Here is a 21,096-nt window from a genome sequence, read left to right as displayed (position 1 = left end):
AAGGAAACTATTGTATTTTACAGTGGAACTACAAGTGACAGCATGCCTGCCCTTTTACACTTGTGGAACTACAAGTGAAACTGGTGTCCAGCACCCATATCTCCACTTTAAAATAAATAGTTAAATAAAGACACAACACACACCATTGATAGTACAATTTTAATACACACACACTTCAATCACACATACTTACCGATACCAGCCATTACATCCACTTGTCCAAAGTAGAAATCCATGTGTATGGACCTGCAAATACGATCCTTTACTCACCTACATCCTGGTGCTGCTCTCAATAGGATCCAGGGTCTTGTTAAAGCAACAAAGCGACTTACCCAAACCATGCCAAACAGAGGCAAGTATACATTGTTACATATACTTATGCCTCTCGAAATGACAATTGACCAAAATCAGCTGTAATTTTTTATGGGCTGCTAGCCAATCAGCGGCCGCTTTACATGTAGCTGCCACTCATTGGCTGGTTCAACGTGAGTTCCAGCCAATGTGGTTAGATTTGTGTATGTTTCTAATAATCTCGCAGCTTATCTTGATTCTTGGTAAATTTGAGAGATGTATATTTTAGGTGAAAAGTACTTCCAAATTGGCCCAATGGTGATTTAAGTTGATTTTGCTATCTCACCTGATTTGAATGAAATTGATTGAGACATCTCACCTGAGATGGGCAAAAGTAAATATGAGAGATGGAAAAAAAGGACTAAATCACCCGAGATTGTCATCTTGAGCAATCTCGATTGTTAGTAAATTTATTTCTTAGACTCACAGGTAGAGGTAGTATTTATGCTTTTTTTGGAATTTCATAATCTTTTTAGTTATATATAGGTTCATGCAGGTAACTATCATTGGTATTCTGCATAGTCCTGATTTGTTAAACTCATTAACCAAAACAGTATAACCAGTAGATTGCTGACATAGCTGACTCACCACTGACAGGAGAGTAGGGGGATGCCTTCATAATTGAAAATTCTGTGCAATGCTTCTGGGAGTCAGTCTATCCAGGGATTTTGTGGAGTGGGCCAGGTCAGGTCAATATTTGTGTCTGTGTGGGGGCCCCAATATGAGGCCCCATCCTCCCCACCTATAATCCAGCCCTGTGCTGGTGCATCATCTGACAGTAGGTGTGACAGGATCAGTAGCATGTGTTACCCATCTATGGTCAGTGCAGGGTGTGAATAAATAGCTAAGTCATGTTTTTTAGATTATTTAAATATATATCATGTTCTATATATAAAATTACACTATTACTGTAAAAGTGATCTTATTTGTGTAACATTCATGATTTTAAATATAATCTTTTTTCTTGCAGGACAAATAAAGAGCAGAATTCTCACAAAGACTATTAGAAAACATAGTGGTAAAGGAACACTGTTCTCTGATCAAGCCAACTAAAGATATTATTTCTTTTTACACCTCTAAAGGATTCCCAAATTCTATTCTCATTTTCTGGATAGGAGAAATCTTTTACAGTTAATTTGTTTCTCATCTAATACATGATGAGTCTCACAGTAGAGAAACTGCATCTGTGCTCTGAGTGTGACAAATGCTTTACATATAAATCACAGCTTATCACACATCAGAGGAGTCACACAGGAGAGAAACTATTGACATGTTCTGAATGCAGCCAATGTTTTTCCCATAAGTCACATCTTGTTTTACATAAGAGGAGTCACACTGGAGAGAAACCATTTAAATGCTCTGAATGCAGCAAGTGTTTTTCCCATAAGTCAGATCTTGTTATACATCAGAGGAGTCACACAGGAGAGAAACCATTTACCTGTTCTGAATGCAGCCAATGCTTTTCTCGTAAGTCACATCTTGTTATACATCAGAGGAGTCACACTGGAGAGAAACCATTTACATGTTCTGAATGTAGCAAGTGTTTTTCCAATTCATCAGATCTTGTTAAACATCAGAGGAGTCCCACAGGACAGAAACCATTTACATGTTCTGAATGCAGTCAAAGTTTTTCCAGTAAGTCTCATCTTGTTTTACATCAGAGGAGTCACACTGGAGAGAAACCATTTAGATGTTCTGAATGCAACCAATGTTTTTCCCGTAAGTCACATTTTGTTTTACATCATAGGAGTCACACTGAAGAGAAGCCATTTATATGTTCTAAGTGCAGCAAATGTTTTTCCAAAAAGTCAGATCTTGTTATACATCTGAGGATTCACACAGGAGAGGAACCATTTAAATGTTCTGAATGCAGCCAATGTTTTTCCCAAAAGCCAAATCTTGTTCTATATCAGAGGAGTCACACAGGAGAGAAGCCATTTACATGTTCTGAATGCAGCAAGTGTTTTTCCCTTAACTCATCTCTTGTTAGACATCAGAGTATTCACACAGGAGAGAAACCATTTAAATGTTCTGAATGCAGCAAATGCTTTTCCTGTAAATCAGAGCTAGTTATACATCAGAGGAGTCACACAGGAGAGAAACCATTTATATGTTCTGAATGTGGAAAGTGTTTTTCCATTAACTCATCTCTTGTTATACATCAGAAGAGTCACACAGGAAAGAAACCAATTAAATGTTCTGAATGTAGCAAATGCTTTTCCCAAAACTCAGAGATTGTTAAACATCAGATGAGTCACACAGGAGAGAAACCTTTTAAATGTTCTGAATGTAGCAAATGTTTTTCCTGCAAGTCACATCGTGTTTCACATCAGAGGAGTCACACAGGAGAGAAACCATTTTCATGTTCTAGATGTAGCAAGTGTTTTTCCAATTCATCAAATCTTGTTAGACATCAGAGGAGTCACACAGGAGAGAAACCATTTACATGCTCTGAATGCAGCAAGTGTTTTTCCCATAAGTCACATCTTGTTAGACATCAGAGGAGTCACACAGGAGACAAACCATTTACATGCTCTGAATGCAGCAAATGTTTTTCCAATAAGTCACATCTTGTTATACATCAGAGGAGTCACACAGGAGAGAAACCATATAAATGCTGTGAATGTTGATGCTGTTTAGTAGTAATAGATCACTTATTAATCACATAAGGAGACATTTTAATGCCCTAAATGTATAATGTGTTTCTTAAGAAAATTAAATTGTATCACTTCAATATATTTACATATGAGGACATTTTTATTTTCTGAATGTGACAAGTGTTTTATAGAAATCAATCTTATAAAAGACTGGAGAGGAAATATATCTACATCTTATCCTCTGCACCAGTGTAATGTAATAAACAATGTGTATGATGAAACGCAAAATTTGTCTGAAATTATTATTTATTTTAAAATGTAATTTTTTACTATATTGGCATAAAGCGGTGCCAGTGGCATCTGAGAGGATGACACCAAATAGCAGAGCTGCTCTGATGATGTTACCAAGCAGTGGTGATAGTCTTGTCATCCACACTGTACCCGGAGAGGCTGAGGGCTGCTTGGCAAGACCCCAGTGTAATGTGAATGGGGGTATAACATGCAAGTACCTTCAAATGCATGAGGCTACGCCCCCTTCTGCAAGCGCACATGCCTTGGGCCTGCACAGAAATAGATACAGGGGTGTCAGGCTGGAATAGGAGCACTGGGCAGTGCTATTAATAACAACTAATACAATAGTATACAATAAACAAGAGAGAATTTTCTAGGTGTAGTGCACTGATTTAATACATTACTTATTGTATTTTGATAAATGGAAGAATATTCAAATTATAAAATATCAGTGAAATATAAAATATTGTAAGGAAAGTGACAAATAGGTATAAAAATGTGATAGAAAAATCATTAGGGCTGGTACAAGTGATGATGATGCAGCTGATCTCTATAATATACAGCTGCTTTGCTCATGCAGGGGCTGGGACTAGATGAGGAAAGAACATTTTATCCAGTAAAGATTTCCAGCAGCTCCTCTCAGTACTGGGAGTTCTGCTATGTGGCTGATTCAATTCCATGTTACTCTCTCTTCCACGAGTAAGAGCAGCTATATGCTCACACTTAGCATTCCTGCTAGGCTGTTTTACCAGGGTGCAGCACCCTGCCCTCCTTCAGGAGGGCAAAAAGCACTCTGCCCTCCAGAAGGAGGGCAAAAAGCGCCCTGCCCTCACAGCCTGCGGTGCCGTCTTCACCAGTGGGACGCAGTGTCCCATGGGTGGAGAAATGTGCGGTGACCCGGTCACTGCCAGAGAATAGATGCTGGGCACATTCGCCTGGCATCTATTCTCCCTCTCTGCAGCGCTTGGGGGCTGCCCGGCATGTCCATAAGTGCCGGGCATGCCCCCAAGTATAACGAAAAGGGGATGCGACTTATAGACATGCCCCCTTTTTATGATCACACACCCTTTTCAGATGCGCTCGTGACTTTGGCGCACGCACAAGGTTGCCCTCTCTAGCTCCGGTGCCCTGCCTGCTGCCAGAGCTAGAGTTAACACAACACACTCACAGTAATACAGGACTCATGGATTTTTGTTTGCAGACCCTCAGGCCTGGGTAGAGAAATCTAAGAGTCCAGGGTGAGATTGGGCCGTGAGGGGGCTGTCATGGGGTAATTGATAGAGATTACATGTTGTTGCAATGACAGTTCAGAAACCTCACATCTAATTGAATCGGCCCTATGAGATTTGTGTTCTGGATATTTCTATAGGAACCTTACATGCTGCCCTGTATCACCCTACAGGTCTCCTCTCTGATCTCTCTTATCCCTCCTTATTCTTTCCCTCACACCTTCCTATTGCTGCCTTACTGTACCTTCCTTCTTCTGTATTATAATTACTCTGCATTATATTGTAACATGGTGCAACTAAGCCACTGATTCCCTGTATCCCATAACAGTATATAAAATAAATAGGTATAGGCGGGATCAGAGGTTACCCTATAAAGGGAGCCTAAAGAGAAAAAACCCTTTAAAGACCCTTAAGTGCAGATAGATATAAATAGAAGAATTCTCTGGTGCTGAAAGAGTGTCATTTAAATGAATGGGTGCATGCAGACTTCCTGGCCACACAAGCTGCCAGGACCTGGCCAGGCTGCAGAAAGCTATATCACCTGCAGCCTGGCTGAATGAACATCCTTCTGCATTTGCATTTTAAAAGGACAGAATTGTACAGCCGCTTGCGTGCGGCTGTGCAATTCCGTCCACCTCTGAATCGCTGTATGTCTATTGTGATTAATTAGTGTGTGGTGACCAGTATCACATATTTAATAGAATCAGTATAAACACAGGGTGACTGGTCAGGAACACCCCAAAAACCAAAATATTTTTTAAAAAGATTAATCAGTTGCATTATTTTGATTTAACACTATATTAGTGGACAGTGTTTAAATTGCACTTGAACTGTCCTTCATATTTTGCAATCACCTGATGTAATATCGAGTATCTTTATGCCGTTGTCAATCATAGATCAGTGTATGGAACAGGAGCCTCCCAGTACTATCACTGGCAGTAGTAGCAGTGTTCCACCCTCTTTTATTTAAATAATATATTTTTGTGAAAATTTCATAAAGTGCACTCCAAATCCAAACAGTGTCGATAATCTCAAAGCAGATCTTAGCTCTTCATTTAAGTCATCAGTTAAAGTTACTGGTTAATGTGGTGATTTGTTACAGAAATGAAAATGGCTAATATCCCTTACAAGATTGGCAGTGGGATGGTGAGGCAGTTGGAAACATAAATTTGGACTCATGTGCTGGTCTGATGACCACAGCCTGTGTACCTTGGCCTAAGCAAGTCTCTTCTTATTTCTGTCCTACAGTAATACTTTGTTTGCAGAAATTAAAATCAGATTTATAACCCTTCGAATAGTTAAAGATGAGATCTGTCTGCAGCTTGATGTCATACCCCTTTTCCACAGCCTAAAAATCTAGGGTAATAGCTATGTCTACTGACCCAGGATTTGTTCTCCGCTATTGAGCAGGGTTTTAGCAGGTAAAACTGGTAACACTGCAGTGGAAACAGCTCTCACCTTGGTTTTTTGACCCAGGTAATTGCATAAACTACTAATTGGTCCTTTCAGGGTGCTGGCTGCTGATGTAATCACCCAGAAATCAAAGGAGATGCCTAAATACAGGATGTCATTAAAAATGTAATAAAATATAATAATTAAATAAATAGTAAATAAAATAAATAATAATAGTAAGAATTTAATTAAATAAATAATACAAATGAAATAAAATTAATAAATAATAAAGGATTCATTAAAAATGTAATTAAATGTGAATGTCATTAAAAATTATCTGAATAAAGGTCATTTTTAAAGACATCCACTGATTTTGCTAGGCTTACAATCTTTCATTTGAAATGTAGGCGACGTGGGAAAAACCCAGGATGAGGATGCAGTGGAAACTGGGTCATAATCCTTAAACAAACCCAGGCTTTTGGTGGAAAAAGGATATCAGTTTAGCATTTGCTTGGTCTATAATCTATGATGCCATGAATATGTGATTTCTAAGGGTGGTGAAACTAATAAATGTATCTTCTGCTTCTGCTGTGGTGATTCTCATGGGAACTTGTTACTAGAGATGTGCGCCGACCCCTGTGTTTTAGTTTTGGTTTTGGATCTTCCCTGGTTTTGGATCTGGATTGGTTTTGCCAAAACCTCACCTCCATGTTTTGTTTTCGTGTTTTGGTTTTGTATCTGGATTTTTTCTTAAAAAATAAAAAAAAACAGCTAAAATCACATAAAATGGGCGTTTTTTGTTCCTACAGTATTAATAACCTCAATAACATTTATTTCCACTCATTTCAAGTCAATTTTGACCACCTTTCCAAAATTTGCACCAAGATAGCTGGCAGACTAAGCTAAGCTCTGCAGTGGGTAGCACAAACACATGGCAGTTCATCTTCAAACATGGCACATCAGGAAACACTTTGATTATGCAAGAGAGGCCTGAGGGAGATGGAGAATGTATGTAGTTGAAGGTAGGGCAGGGACAGGAAGGGTTGATTGGTAGTAAATTTAGTTTCGTTTTTTGATTCCAAAGAAAATTTATGAGGAAGAAGGGGAGGGGAGGATGCATTTACAAAAAAATGTGATACAGTACATTTACATCTGTCCCTGCCACAGAATAATCCATCAGCATGGCTGCTGCTGCTGGGAGTTGATTTTTTTATCCCAGAAGGGACCATTAAGCATGCTTTCCAAAAATAAATAAACAATTGACTTAAATAATGCTTTGCAAATCTTCTCTAAAGGCATTTCCCAACCTGTACAGGGACATAAAAAACATAGTAAGTTAGTGGCCTTCAAACTGCCATTATTCCCACTGTCCACTTAACCATATGAGATATTGTGAGCAAGTGGAACAGAGCAGCAAATGCAACATTTCAGACTTAAGATTTAAGTATTACATTGTGTCTTTCTTGGGAATTCTTTCTTGAGCGCCATGCCTGCTTGCTGGGAGTTGATTTTTTTCATCCCAGGGACCAGAAAGCGTGCTTTCCAAAAATAAATAAACAATTGACTTAAATAATCCTCTGCAAACCTTCTGTTCTGTAACAGAATTTCCCAGCCTGTACAGGGAGTTAGTTAGTGGCCTTCAAATTGCCATTGCTCCCACTGTCCACTTCTTAGATATGTGAATGTTAGAATGTAGAAGGCCAAAAATTGGGTGGACCTCACATGGCTGATTGATCAACCATGGTGACTGGATTAGTGTCATAAGGAAGAGGTGGCTGCAAACTGGGTGTCATGTTATGAGTTTGCCATATGGGGTATGTTGCTGTTAAGGGATCAGGCTGGTTATCATCAGTGGACACATTATTATAGTTGTTGTTATTTTGGGTTGCCATCTCCTGAAGGGTGTTTACCAACAGACAGAGACTACCTACCTATCAGCTCAGGCATAGACACTTCCTCAGGAACAGAACTCTGTTCTCTGGAGGGAAGCCAAATAGGTGGGAGCCCCTGTTCCAACAACTGAAGCTCTTATCTCTCCACATCATCTATTATAGAAGATAAAAAATGGCATCAGGGACATCTAGCTCCTCTTTCTGTACCCTGCTCACACTTTTTGGACAGGAAGTCCAGGATGGATGGTTTGGAAGAAGAAGGCTTAGCAACAGATGGGGATCGTCATTATCAAGACCTGGTTCCCCAGAGGGTGTAGTCGGGGAGGTATTGGTTGGGATGCTGGCAGCAGAATAACAAAGGCCTCCATGTTGTCTGTGCTTACTATTCCGTATTTCAGTTTGCGATTCAGGTAGGAATAAAGTCAGCTACAGAACACAGTGACAGAATCACTGGATGTCTTAGTGCATTCAGGCCAAATACGATCCATGAATTCCCAGACAGATTCCGGACAGATGAACCCTTTGCTTGTAATAATATTTGGTAATTCCTGGCAAAGGTGTGTGTTATAGCCAGGTACTTTGAAGGCTGTAACTTTGAACTGCTTTATAGAAAACATGTGAATGAAACCTTTCCACACTGCAGAACATGATGGAGAAATCCCTTGAAGTTCAGCACCTAGAGCATCTTTTTTCATGTTCTCTGAGGCCTCTTCTGACTTTTGTTAATGTTTTTGAATAGAACAGTTTTAGAATTTACGATGTCTACTCTATACAGTTTTGTAAATAAATATAGGCTTTAGTTGTTTAGAGCATAAAACTTTATAAGCTGTTAGGATAATATTTCTGCTATGTTTAAGATTAAAAAAACAACTTTTTGTAACCGAAAAACTTCCAAAAAAGTTTTCATTGCAAAATTCATGCAGCCCCTTGACAAACAGTAGCACAGCACCCCTGTGTAGCTACGCCAATGACAGGTGTGGCTAACATGCACACAATAAAATTTGTTTATTTCTTATTTTGGGCAGCAGCCCCTCAACAGACAGGAGCACAGCACCCCTGTGCACCTTCATCGATGACAGTGAAAGCCAGGTGTGGCTGACATGCACACAAAAAAAATTTGACGAAAAAAGACAATATATTTTTATTAATTTTTTGCTCCGGAATTTGGGCCTAGAGCACAGATTAATCACGACTGGAGTTGGGCAGCACTAGGTTGCAAGTTGCGTTGCTGGCTGGATACATGCACACACACAGACAGTTAAAGTTAAAGATAAAAAAAGACAATTGATTTCAATTTTTTTATGCTCCAGAACTTGGGCCCAGAGCACAGATTGATCACAACTGGAGTCAGGCAGCACTAGCTTGCATTGCCAACTTGCTAGATCTTGTGTGGCTAAGCCTAACATGCACAGACACACAGACAATTATTATAAAAAAAAGACAATTGATTTAAATTTTTTTATGCTCCAGAATCTGGGCCCAGAGTACAGATTGATCATGACTGGAGTTGGGCAGCACTAGGTTGCAACTTACATTGCTTACTGGATCTTGTGCAGTACTGCGGTTAAGCCAAACAAGCACGCACACACACAGAAAAATATAAAAAACACTTTGATTGATTTTTTTTTTAGCACGACTGGAGTCGGCCAGCACTAGCTTGCAACTTGTGTTGATGGCTGGATCTTGTGCGGTACTGCTGTTAAGCCTAACACGCACGCACACACACAGAATAATATAAAAGACACTTTGATTGAGTTTTTTTTACTATATATTTTTATTTTTTGAGTCCAGAACTTGGGCTCAGATGGACACAGCACCAGTTCAGATGTATCTGCATTTCTGCACCAGCCCAGATGGACACAGCAGACATGAAAAACACCAGCCCAGGACACAGCAGACAACACAGACAGCCCAGATGGATCAGCAACAGCCCAGGTGGACACAACAGACAGCACAGTGACAGCACCAGCCCAGAATGGATCAGCAGTCACCAGCCCAGGACACAGCAGACAGCACCAGCACCTCTCCCAGCCCTACACTACCCACCCTCCCTGTTCAGTCTGCACAGCTGGAGTGAAATGGCACCCGTTGCGTGGTCCCTTATATTCTACATTGATCATAGAGACGATAGCTCGCGAACCGCGAGATTTCAGACTCTATCATTTTGCCTCGGTTTCGAGATCCAAGTCAGGCGGGAAACTCCAATCCTGATTGGATCCGACTCGGTTCTGTTAAATTTGGGTGGGTTTGGATCTCTGGAAACCAAACCCGCTCTATCTCTACTTGTTCCATGACATTGCTTTATGCAGTTTGCAGCTGCACTTGATGAAACTTGATGAAACTTTCAAAGTTGTTGCAATTTCTCAGATTGCCCAACTTTAATCTTTTAAAATAATGATGGATTGTCTACAGCATCTGTGCTAAAGTGAGCTGTACTTGAAATATTATGGACGTCTACATCAAGAATATATGGTATTATACAAATTTAATACCCAAAAAACCCTTTCATAGCACTATTAATTGACATTCGGCTTTAACAAACAAAATAAATGATTAAATTAGTGGTTCCCAAACTTTTTTGAATCATGGCACCCTAGAGTATCAACATTGTTCTCACGGCACCCCTAAGCCAAAGTTTGTTAAATAGAAATACAGAAAAAAATTAAGTAAGTAGTAAAGTGAAGTAAATTGTGCTGATCTGTCATCTTTAGGTTCAATTATTTGGTGGTGGATAGGTTTGCACTTTTGTTTGTCCACATATTTAAATTACATTGACCATCAATAATTTGATTTGGTGCTGAACCACCCCTGCAAGTATCCTATAGCACCCCAGGGTGACACAGCACACAGTTTGGGAATCACTGGATTAAATCATTGTGGCCCAACGTTTTCCACCTATAAATTTTACTCATGTTCTAAATAAAATCAACTTGTTGGGGTGCATTTGAAAAAATAAATGAAATACATTTTTACATAGACACACCTTCACTATTTAACTAATAAAGTTATATCAATTGTGTATATCACAATGTCTTCAATATTCAAGTTTATTCAAACTTTTGACTTATACTATACATATATCTATTGATATTATTTTTTTAGAGAAATAAATTGTGAGGTTCCTGCTGATATATAGAACAGATCTTTCTGCTAAAACTCTTCCCAGATAATAGGTGATTCCTAAACAAAAGGACCCTGTGGTGACATAACAGGAGGCCAGAGGCTGCTGTGATCTAATTACAATGCAAGGTGTTACCTACTGCCAAGATGCATTTCGAATTTCCCATTGAATTAAATTAATTTAGGAATATTTACACCTCATTTACAATACAAGGAGCTAGGCACGAGATGCTACTTTGATATATAAATATATAAATATGTTATTTTAGCCTAATTTACATGTCACCTCTAGGTAAGAAACAAAAAAGGTTTCCCCCAGCACTCAGAATGATATCAGCAATAAAACATGAAAAACTACATGGTGGTAGATAAATCAAAGATCTTAGTTGCATATGTTTGCAAAAATATGTGTAAGCCTCCAGGCCACGTCACGTCGTCTCTGTTACTGGAGGTATCTAATTCTAAGGTCAAAGTCTGGGGCATGGAACCCCAAAAAGCCAGTAAAGGCCAGACACCCCAGGGTAGCACACCAGTGAAAGACTAAAAGTGTTAGTAAGTGTTAATAATAATAATAATAATAATATTAATAAATCAAAAGCTATGTGTTAGGGAGTGATACACTGGTGAAGGGTGTAATTAAAATGCTAAATAAAGTAGTAATAGTAAAAATAAGTATTAAGAAAATGCTAAATAGAGTTATAGTGTGCCACCCCAAAGCAGTCCTGCCACACTAACCCAAGGAGCAACGCACTACAAACTCATCCCCAAAAATGACATACAATCAAGGGTATATATTTGCCAAATGTAAGGCCACATGATAATGGCACATACCTAAACATATATATAAATGAGAGCCAGCTAACCTTGGAGTCACCCCTAAGTCCTACTAATGGCACTACAGGAACAAGCATGCCCTCGAGAGCTGGACGGATGGAGGATTAAGAAAGAGACAGACAGAAGAATTTCCAGAGTAAAGTAATTACATTATACATCAGAATATATTGATACATACATAGATATTATTTTGTATTACATAGATATTTTGTATTATATTAAAAGTTTCACCTAAACAATAGTAATATAGTTAGTGTTAAAATATTTTTATATTTAAAGTGTTACAGTACTATAAGCTTCATATACTATATTTTTCATTATATATTAACAAATATTGAATTGCAAATAAAACATTTCAAATATCCAGATATTACAGTGTATATTTTATGATTTCACATTTTCCTCTGGGTGACTGATGTTAGATAAACATGAACTAATATAAAAAATAAATAATATAATTTTGTGATAAATAAGCAAAAATAATGTTGGGCACTTATAGTCTGGAACGTAAATGGTAGAAGCCAGAAATAATTCAGTTGTCCCATAATTTTACATACAACTCTTTTGCTAAACAATTACTTAAATGTACCCCCAAATTGTGGGATCCTATGAGTAACATAGCTAAACATTCTCTATCAGTGCTAATGTATCCTTTGTGTATAGTGTATCTATATACAGGGGTGCCGAGAGGGGGGATTGAGTAAATACACATAATCGGGCTTGTTAGAAAGTTCTGGGTCTGCCACCACCCCTCTTCCCTTTTACCTCCCCAGCCCAGCACATGCTGATTTGTTCTTTGCTGCAGGAAGGCTGTTGCTGCTAGGTACAGTAGTCGCCCCTGTCTGTTTGGATGTGGGGTATAACAAACTAACTGATTGCACCCTCCCTGGATTTGTTCCTGGATAAGGGGCACACAGCAACCCCCTGTTCCATTCTCAGCAAATCTTTTTTCTTATTTTTTTCTGAGGGGACAGCTACAGCATTTAGGTCACACCCCCACACCCAAAGTATCAAAGCCCGAATCTGATCACTCTGGAACCCAGTGGTTAATATTTCTCTTGTCAGTACTTAGGGATATATCTATCTTTAGATTGATCGATCTATTGATTAGTCAATCAATATACTTACATTGTCTCTATCATATTGTAGTAGCATGTAAACTATATCTCTTTACTCTTATATTTTGTAAAATTACTAAATATTCCCCAGGGCACCGCCATAGTAAGAAAAGTGCAGTGTAAAAGAGATAGTTAAGAACAGCCACAGCTGCATATAAAGAATGAAAATACAAAAGTGAAGTACATGTATAATAAACAAACAGTGAAGGGTTAAAATGTGTTATAAAAGAAAAATGTGTTATAATGTGGTGCCCTGAAACAGATCAACCAAAGCAATCCAGGGGGGATCCATGCCCCAAAAATGAACCAAAGTTGCACTACAGTATATAACTTGTAGTACTTACGTAGAATTGTGCCTAATACCAGTCTGAATATACATTACCAGACTCCATGTTTTTAAACCAATAAGGAAGGGTGCTAGTCCAGAATGAGGGCATCTCCTTTCCCTCAGAAGTGCAATAAAGCACATTAAATGGAGTATATGGGAAAGATACCTGGACTGCACACTCTGAATATATATATATATATATATATATATATATATATAATGGGAGGTGCTACCGGGTGAGACTAATTGCAGGCACAGAAACAGACAAATCTCAGGTGCACAACTCCAAAAGATTATGCTAAAAACCTCTATTGATTGCACAATTTTATTCCATTGATATATTATCAATAAATTGGAGTTGTGCACCTGAGATTTGTCTATTTCAAAGTCATATCAAGTGTTTATATCACAATGTCTTAAATATTCAAGTTTGTGCAAACTTTTGACTTATACTATACATATATCTATTGATGTTATTATTTACAGAATAATTGTGAGGTTCCTGCTGATACGTAGAACAGATCTTTCTGCTGAAACTCTGCCCAGACAATAGGTGACTCCTAAACAAAAGGTCCCTGTGGTGACATAACAGGATGCCAGAGGCTGCTATGATCTAATTAGAATACAAGGTGTTACCCCTGCCAAGGTATAATTCGAATTTCCCAATGTATTAAATTACTTTAGGAATATTTACACCTCATTTACAAGACAAGGAGCTAGGCAGGAGAAGCTACTTTGTTATATAAATATATAAAAATCTTACTTTACCCTAATTTACATGTCACCTCTAGGTATAAGAATTCTGACTAGTCATCATGGGAACTACTGGAGAGAGATGGGGGAATGACTATAAAAGGGTTGTATCAGGCTACTGACAGCTGATGGACAAGTTGCTGGTTTAGTTGCTGGTTGGAGAGCTGAATGGATGGAGGATTAATAAAGAGACAAACAGAAAAATTTCCAGAGTAAGGTAATTACATTATACATCAGAATATATTGATACATACATAGATATTATTTTGTAGATGTTGTCTTGTTGTCAATACTCAAAAAGTTTCACCTCAACAATAGTTATTTAGTTAGTGTTAAAATATTTGTATTTTTAAAGTGGTACAATACATTAAGCTTTATATACTATATTTTTCATTATATAGTAACAAATATTGAATTGCAAATGAAACATTTCAAATATCCAGATATTATACTGTATATTGTATGATTTCACATTTTCCTCTGGGTGACTGATGTGAGATAACCATGAACTAATGTAAAAAATGAATAATATAATTTCGTAATAAATTAGCAATATTATTGTTGGGCACTTATATTCTGGCACATAAATGGTAGAAGCCAGAAATAATTCAGTTGTCCCATAATTGTACATAAAAACCCCCCTGTTCCGTGCTCAGAAAATCTTTTTTCATATTTTTTTCAGATGGGATGCCTCCAGCATTTAGGTCACACCCCCCACCCAAATTGTCAAGGCCGAAATCTGATCACTGTGGAACCCAGTGGTTAATATATCTCTTGTCAGTACTTAGGGATATATCTATCTATAGATCGATTGATCTATTGATCAGTCAATCAATATACGTACATCCTCTCTATCATATTGTAGTAGCATGTAAACTATATCTCTTTTATTCTTATATTTTGTAAAATTACTAACTATTCTTTATTAGTATGGATTAAAGAATTCAAAATATTTCTTGTTTGATTTTTAAAATAAAAATCATAACAATAGCTTTAATTTATTGTACTTAATCATCTCCCATAAGATGTGAGTTAACTTTTTACTATTTATTTAGTATATATAAAGGGGTATGTAGGAGACAGATTCTTCAATTTTATCTTACATATTACTCTGTGCACAAGGTTAGTATATATAAAGGGGTATCTAGGTGACAGCTCCATCATAGCATCTCATATATTACTCTGTGCATCAGGTTAGTATATATAAAGGGGTATCTAGGTGGCAGCTCCATCATATTATCTAACATATTACTCTGTGCACCAGGTTATTATATATAAATGGGTATCTAGGTGGCAGCTCCATCCTAGTATCTTACATATTACTCTGTGCATCAGATAAGTATATATATATATATATATAGGGATATCTAGGTGGCAGCTCCATCATATTATCTTACATATTACTCTGTGCATCAGGTTAGTGTATATAAAGGGGTACCTAAGCTACAGGCCATCTATCAGGGTCACTCTAATAAATTGAGAAGGGTACAAGTTTACTTTACTACTGTGTTAAAAACACCAACAACAACACCTCGCACCCCTCATGACCCGCTCCAAGCCAATATTTGCAAAATTCTGCTCAAAACCCCATGGAGCACCCGTTGTCATGATGCCTTGCACCCATGAGTACATTTCATGTAATTGGAATGAGCCCATAGAAAATTACAGATTACTGTGCAAAAACAGACAAAGTGTCATCTGCAATGGTTAGAAATTTAGATTATGTGATAGTATTAAAGCCTACAATTTATATAGTCGCTAAAATCAATTTTTGTTAGATTGGTGGTAGACCCTACAGTCAGTATATTCATATTGTGATAGAGAGAAAAACTCTTTTGGGGGCACTCTCATAGTCATAGAGAATTAATTGTGAAAATATCCCTTCTATTTAATTTTCTTTTAAATAGATAAGGTAATTAGGACAAACAAACAAAGAAAAACACTCTTTAAATAAAAAGGGGTAACTCTTAATGAGGGCGTTATTGAGTAATTAATGAGGGAGTTATTAATGTATAAACATATGGGCACTTGTATATAGTTTATTTTAAGTCAGATAATGATAGGTGCTTAATAATTCTGACACTATTGATTCTAACACAAGGATTTCATACTGTTACCGTGATCTTTAAAAATGCAATAACATTATTCTGGTTAAGGTGTGTCTGTATTATTCCTAATTATTTTAATGCTTGAAAAAATACAGCCTTTTACAGGAAAGATCCACATAAACACCTTCTAAGTGACAATATAGATAGCATCAATTAGAATGAGACATAATTGATGCTAGGTGCTGTCACTGGGTGGAGCTGTTTCACAATTTGCAGGCGTATAGAGTCTGCATCTCTGCATCATATAAAAGGCTGTTTCATTTAAACCAATATAGTCCAATTATGACTGTAAGACTCACATGTAGAGGTAGTATTTATCCTATTCTTGGTATTTCACATTCTCTTATATATAGGTTCATGAAATTAACAATTATTGGTATTCTGCATAGTCCAGATTTGTTTAACCTATGAACCAAAACAGTATAACCAGTAGATTGGTGACATAGCAGACTTAGCACTGGCAGGTGAGTAGGGTGATGTCTTTGTATTTGAAATGTTGCTGGGAGTCAGTCAATCCTGGGATGGTGCAGAGTGGGCCAGGCCAGGGCAATATTTGTGTCTGTGTGGGGGCCCCCTATGTGTGGCCCCATCCTGCCCAACTATAATCTAGCCCGTTCTAATGCATCAACTGACAGAATAAGTAGCATGTAAGGTCAGTGCAGGGGGTGAGTAAATAGCTGTCATGTTTGTTAGTGTATTTAAATATATATAATTTTATATATAAAAACTTACAATATTACTGTAAAGGTTTTTTTACTTGGGTAACATTTATCCTTTTAAATATAATATTTTTTTCTTGCAGGACAAATAAAGAGCAGGATCCCCACGAAAACTATTAGAAGATATAGTGTTAAAGGGATATTGTTCTCTGATCAATCCAACTAAAGACGCTATTTCTTCTTACTCTTCTAAAGGATCAAAACAAAGCATATTTTCATTTTCTGGATAGGAAAAATATTTTATAGCTAATTTGTTTCTCATCTAATACATGATGAGTTTCACAGGAGAGAAACCGCATCTGTGCTCTGAGTGTGACAAAAGCTTTATATATAAATCAACTCTTATCTCACATCAGAGGATTCACACAGGAGAGAAGCCATTTACATGTTCTGAGTGCAGCAAGTGTTTTTCCCAAAAGTCACATCTTGTTGCACATCAGAGGAGTCAAACAGGAGAGAAACCATATACATGTTCTGAGTGCAGCCAATGTTTTTCCCAAAAGCCAAATCTTGTTCTACATCAGAGGAGCCATACAGGGGAGAAACCATTTACATGTTCTGAATGCAGCCAATGTTTTTCCATAAATCACATCTTGTTATACATCAGAGGAGTCACACAGGAGAGAAACCGTTTAAATGTTCTGAATGTAGCAAATGTTTTTCCCGCAAGTCACATCTTGTTATACATTAGAGGACTCACACAGGAGAGAAACCATATAAATGCTGTGAATGTCACTACTGCTTTAGTTGTAAAAGATCACTTATTAATCACATGAGGAGACATTTAAAAGACCTAAATGTATAATGTGTTTCTTAAGTAAGTTAAATTTTATCACTTCAATATATTTACATGTGAGGACATTTTTGTTTTCTGAATGTGACAAGTGTTTTATAGAAATCAATATTGTAAAACACTGAAGAGAGGAGAAATATCTACATCTTATCCTCTGCACCAGTGTAATGTAATAAACAATGTGTATGATGAAACTCCCAAGTTTGTCTGAAATTATTATTTATTTTAAAATGTCTTTTTACTATATTTGCATAAAGCAGTGCCAGAAGCATCACTAGGGGTGAGCACCAGGTGACACTATCTAAGAGGGTGAAAACAAATAGCAGAGCTGCTCTGACCATGTTACCAAGCAGCGGTGACAGTTGTGCGAATGCTCTTGTCATCCACACTGTACCCGGAGAGGCTGAGGGCTGCCTTGGCAAGACCCCAGTGTAATGTGAATGGGGGTATAACATGCAAGTCACTTCAAGTGCATGAGGCCACACCCCCTTCTGCAAGTGCACATGCCATGGGCCTGCACAGAAATACAGGGGTGTTAGGCTGGAATAGGTGCACTGGGCAGAGCTACTAATAACAACTAAAACAATAGTATACAACAAACAAGAGAGATAATTTTCTTGGTGAAGTGCACTGGTTTAATACATAACTTTATTCAAATTATAAAATATCAGTGAAATATAAAATATAGTAAGGAAAGTGACAATTAGGTATATAAATGTGATAGAAAATCATTGGGGCTGGTACAAGTGATGATGATACAGCTGATCTCTATAATATACAGCTGCTCTGCTCATGCAGGTGCTGGGACTAGATGAGGAAAGAACATTTTATCCAATAAAGATTTCCAGCAGCTCCTCTCAGTACTGGGAATTCTGCTATGTGGTCTATTCAATTACATGTGACTCTCTCTTCCATGAGTAAGAGCAGCTATATGCCGCACTCACAGTAACACAGGACTCATGGATTTTTGTTTGCAGACCCTCAGCCCTGGGAAGAGAAATCTAAGAGTCCAGGGTGATATTGGGCTGTGAGGGGGTAATTGATAGAGATGACATGTTGTTGCAATGACAGTTCAGAAACCTCACATCTAATTGAATTGGCCCTATGAGATTTGTGTTCTGGATATTTCTATAGGAACCTTACATGCTGTCCTGTATCACCCTACAGGTCTCCTCTCTGATCTCTCTTATACCTCCTTATTATTTCCCTTATACCTTCATATTGTTGCCATACTGTACCTTCCTTCTACTGTATTATCAGTACTCTGCATTATATTGTAAAAGTATATAAAATAAATAGGTATAGGCGGGATCAGAGGTTACCCTCTAACTGCAGCCTGAGAAAACAAGGTTTCCCAGACCATTAAGTGCAGATAGATATAAATAGAAGAATTCTCTGGTGCTGAAAGAGTGTCATTTAAATGAATGGGTGCATGCAGACTTCCTGGCCACACAAGCTGCCAGGACCTGACCAGGCTGCAGAAAGCTATATCTCCTGCAGCCTGGCTGAAGGAACATCCTTCTGCATTTGCATTTTAAAAGGACAGAATTGTACAGCCGCTTGCATGCGGCTGTGCAATTCCGTCCACCTCTGAATCGCTGTATGTCTATTGTGATTAATTAGTGTGTGGTGACCAGTATCACATATTTAATAGAATCAGTAAAAACACAGGGTGACTGGTCAGGAACACCCCAAAAACCAAAATATTTTTTTTAAATGATTAATCAATTGCATTATTTTGATTTTACACTATATTAGTGGACAGTGTTTAAATTGCAAGTTAACTGTCCTTCATATTTAGCTATCACCTGATGTAATATCGAGTATCTTTATGCCTGTTGTCAATCATAGATCAGTCTATGGAACAGGAGCCGCCCAGTACTATCACTGGCAGTAGTAGCAATGTTCCACCCTCTTTTATTTAAAGAATATATTTTTGTGAAAATTTCATAAAGTGCACTCCAAATCAAAACAGTGTTGATAATCTCAAAGCAGATCTTAGCTCTTCATTTAAGTCATCAGTTAAAGTTACTGGTTAATGTGTTGATTTGTTACAGAAATGAAAATGGCTAATATACCTTACACCATTGCATTGGGATGGTGCGGCAGTTGGAAACATAAATTTGGACTCATGTGCTGGTCTGATGACCACAGCCTGTGTTCCTTTGACTAAGCAAGTCTTTTCTTATTTCTGTCCTACAGTAGTACTTTCTTTGCAGAAATTCTACCATTAAAATCAGATTTAGGACCCTTCGAATAGTTAAAGGTGAGATCTGTATACTCCTTTTCCACTGCCTAAAAATCCAGTGTAATTGCTATGGCTACTGACCCAGGATTTGTTCTCCGCTATTGAGCAGGGTTTTAGCAGGTAAAACTGGTAACACTGCAGTGGATATGGGAAATGGACCTCAGACTGCACACCTTGAACATATATATATATATATAGTTGGAGGTGCTACCTGTGGAGGCAATTGATATATGCACAAAAAAATAAGTACAGGTGCTCAACTCCAAAATAACTTAGTGTATATAAATAGATACATTTTGCAATGAATACAGGTTTTTAGCATAATCTTGGCCAAGGTTATGGGCCTACCCATCGCATCTGGGTTACCTCTGTCGGGTAGGTCCCTTACATACTAGGATTCAAATCCAGAGCGCAGGACACCCTCAAACTAGCCAAGCTAAGCTGCCCCAGGGCACCGCCATAGTAAGAAAAGTGCAGTGTAAAAGAGATAGTTAAGAGCAGACTAGGTTGCATATAAAGAATGAAAATAAAAAGTGAAGTACATATATAATAATCAAACTGTGAAGGGTTAAAATTTGTTATAAAGGAAAAATTTATTATAATGTGGTGCCCTGAAACAGATCAGCCAAAGCAATCCAGGGGGACCCACGCCCCAAAAATGAACCAAAGCAGCAAAACACAGTCTAAATATTTGCAGGACTTACCTATATTGTGCCTCTGACTTGTGTGCATATTACAATGCCAGACTCCACGCTCTAACCAATGTAATAATGGTGCTAGTCTGAGTGGAAAGTGTCTCAGGCTTTCCAGGTGTGCAAAACAATGCACCGATTGAGTTTATATCGGAAATTTGCCTCAGACTGCTCACCTTGAAAACACACACACATATATATATATTTGGAGGTGCTACCTGTGGAGACAAATGATATATGCACAAAAAAAGAAGTACAGGTGCTCAACTCCAAAATATCTTAACTATCTCTTTTACACTGCACTTTTCTTACTATGGTGGTGCCCTGGGGCGGTTTAGCTGGGCCAGTTTGGGGGTGTCCTTTGGTCTGGATTTGAATCCTAGTATGTTAGGGACCTACCCGACAATGGTTACCCAGATGCGGTGGGTAGGCCCATAACCTTGGCTAAGATTATGCTAAAAACTTCTATTCATTGCAAAAATGTATTTATTTATATACAATCATTTATTTTGGAGTTGAGCACCTGTACTTTGTTTTTGGGCAACACTGCAGTGGAAACAGCTCTTACCTGGGGTTTTTGACCCAGGTAATTGCATAAACTGCTGATTGGTCCTTTCAAGGTGCTGGCTGC

At 37.9% G+C, this 21,096-nt stretch overlaps 1 pseudogene; it reads left to right on the top strand.

Moving 5' to 3' along the window:
* LOC148522675 (uncharacterized) overlaps positions 1-17,537 on the top strand; it is a 55,281-nt pseudogene extending 37,744 nt beyond the window's left edge.
* The last annotated feature ends 3,559 nt before the right edge of the window (positions 17,538-21,096 follow it).

Source organism: Taudactylus pleione, unplaced genomic scaffold (assembly GCF_031769625.1).
Source record: "Taudactylus pleione unplaced genomic scaffold, aTauple2 ptg000145l, whole genome shotgun sequence".
Lineage (NCBI taxonomy): Eukaryota > Metazoa > Chordata > Amphibia > Anura > Myobatrachidae > Taudactylus > Taudactylus pleione.
This window is presented reverse-complemented; position numbering and strand designations above follow the sequence as displayed.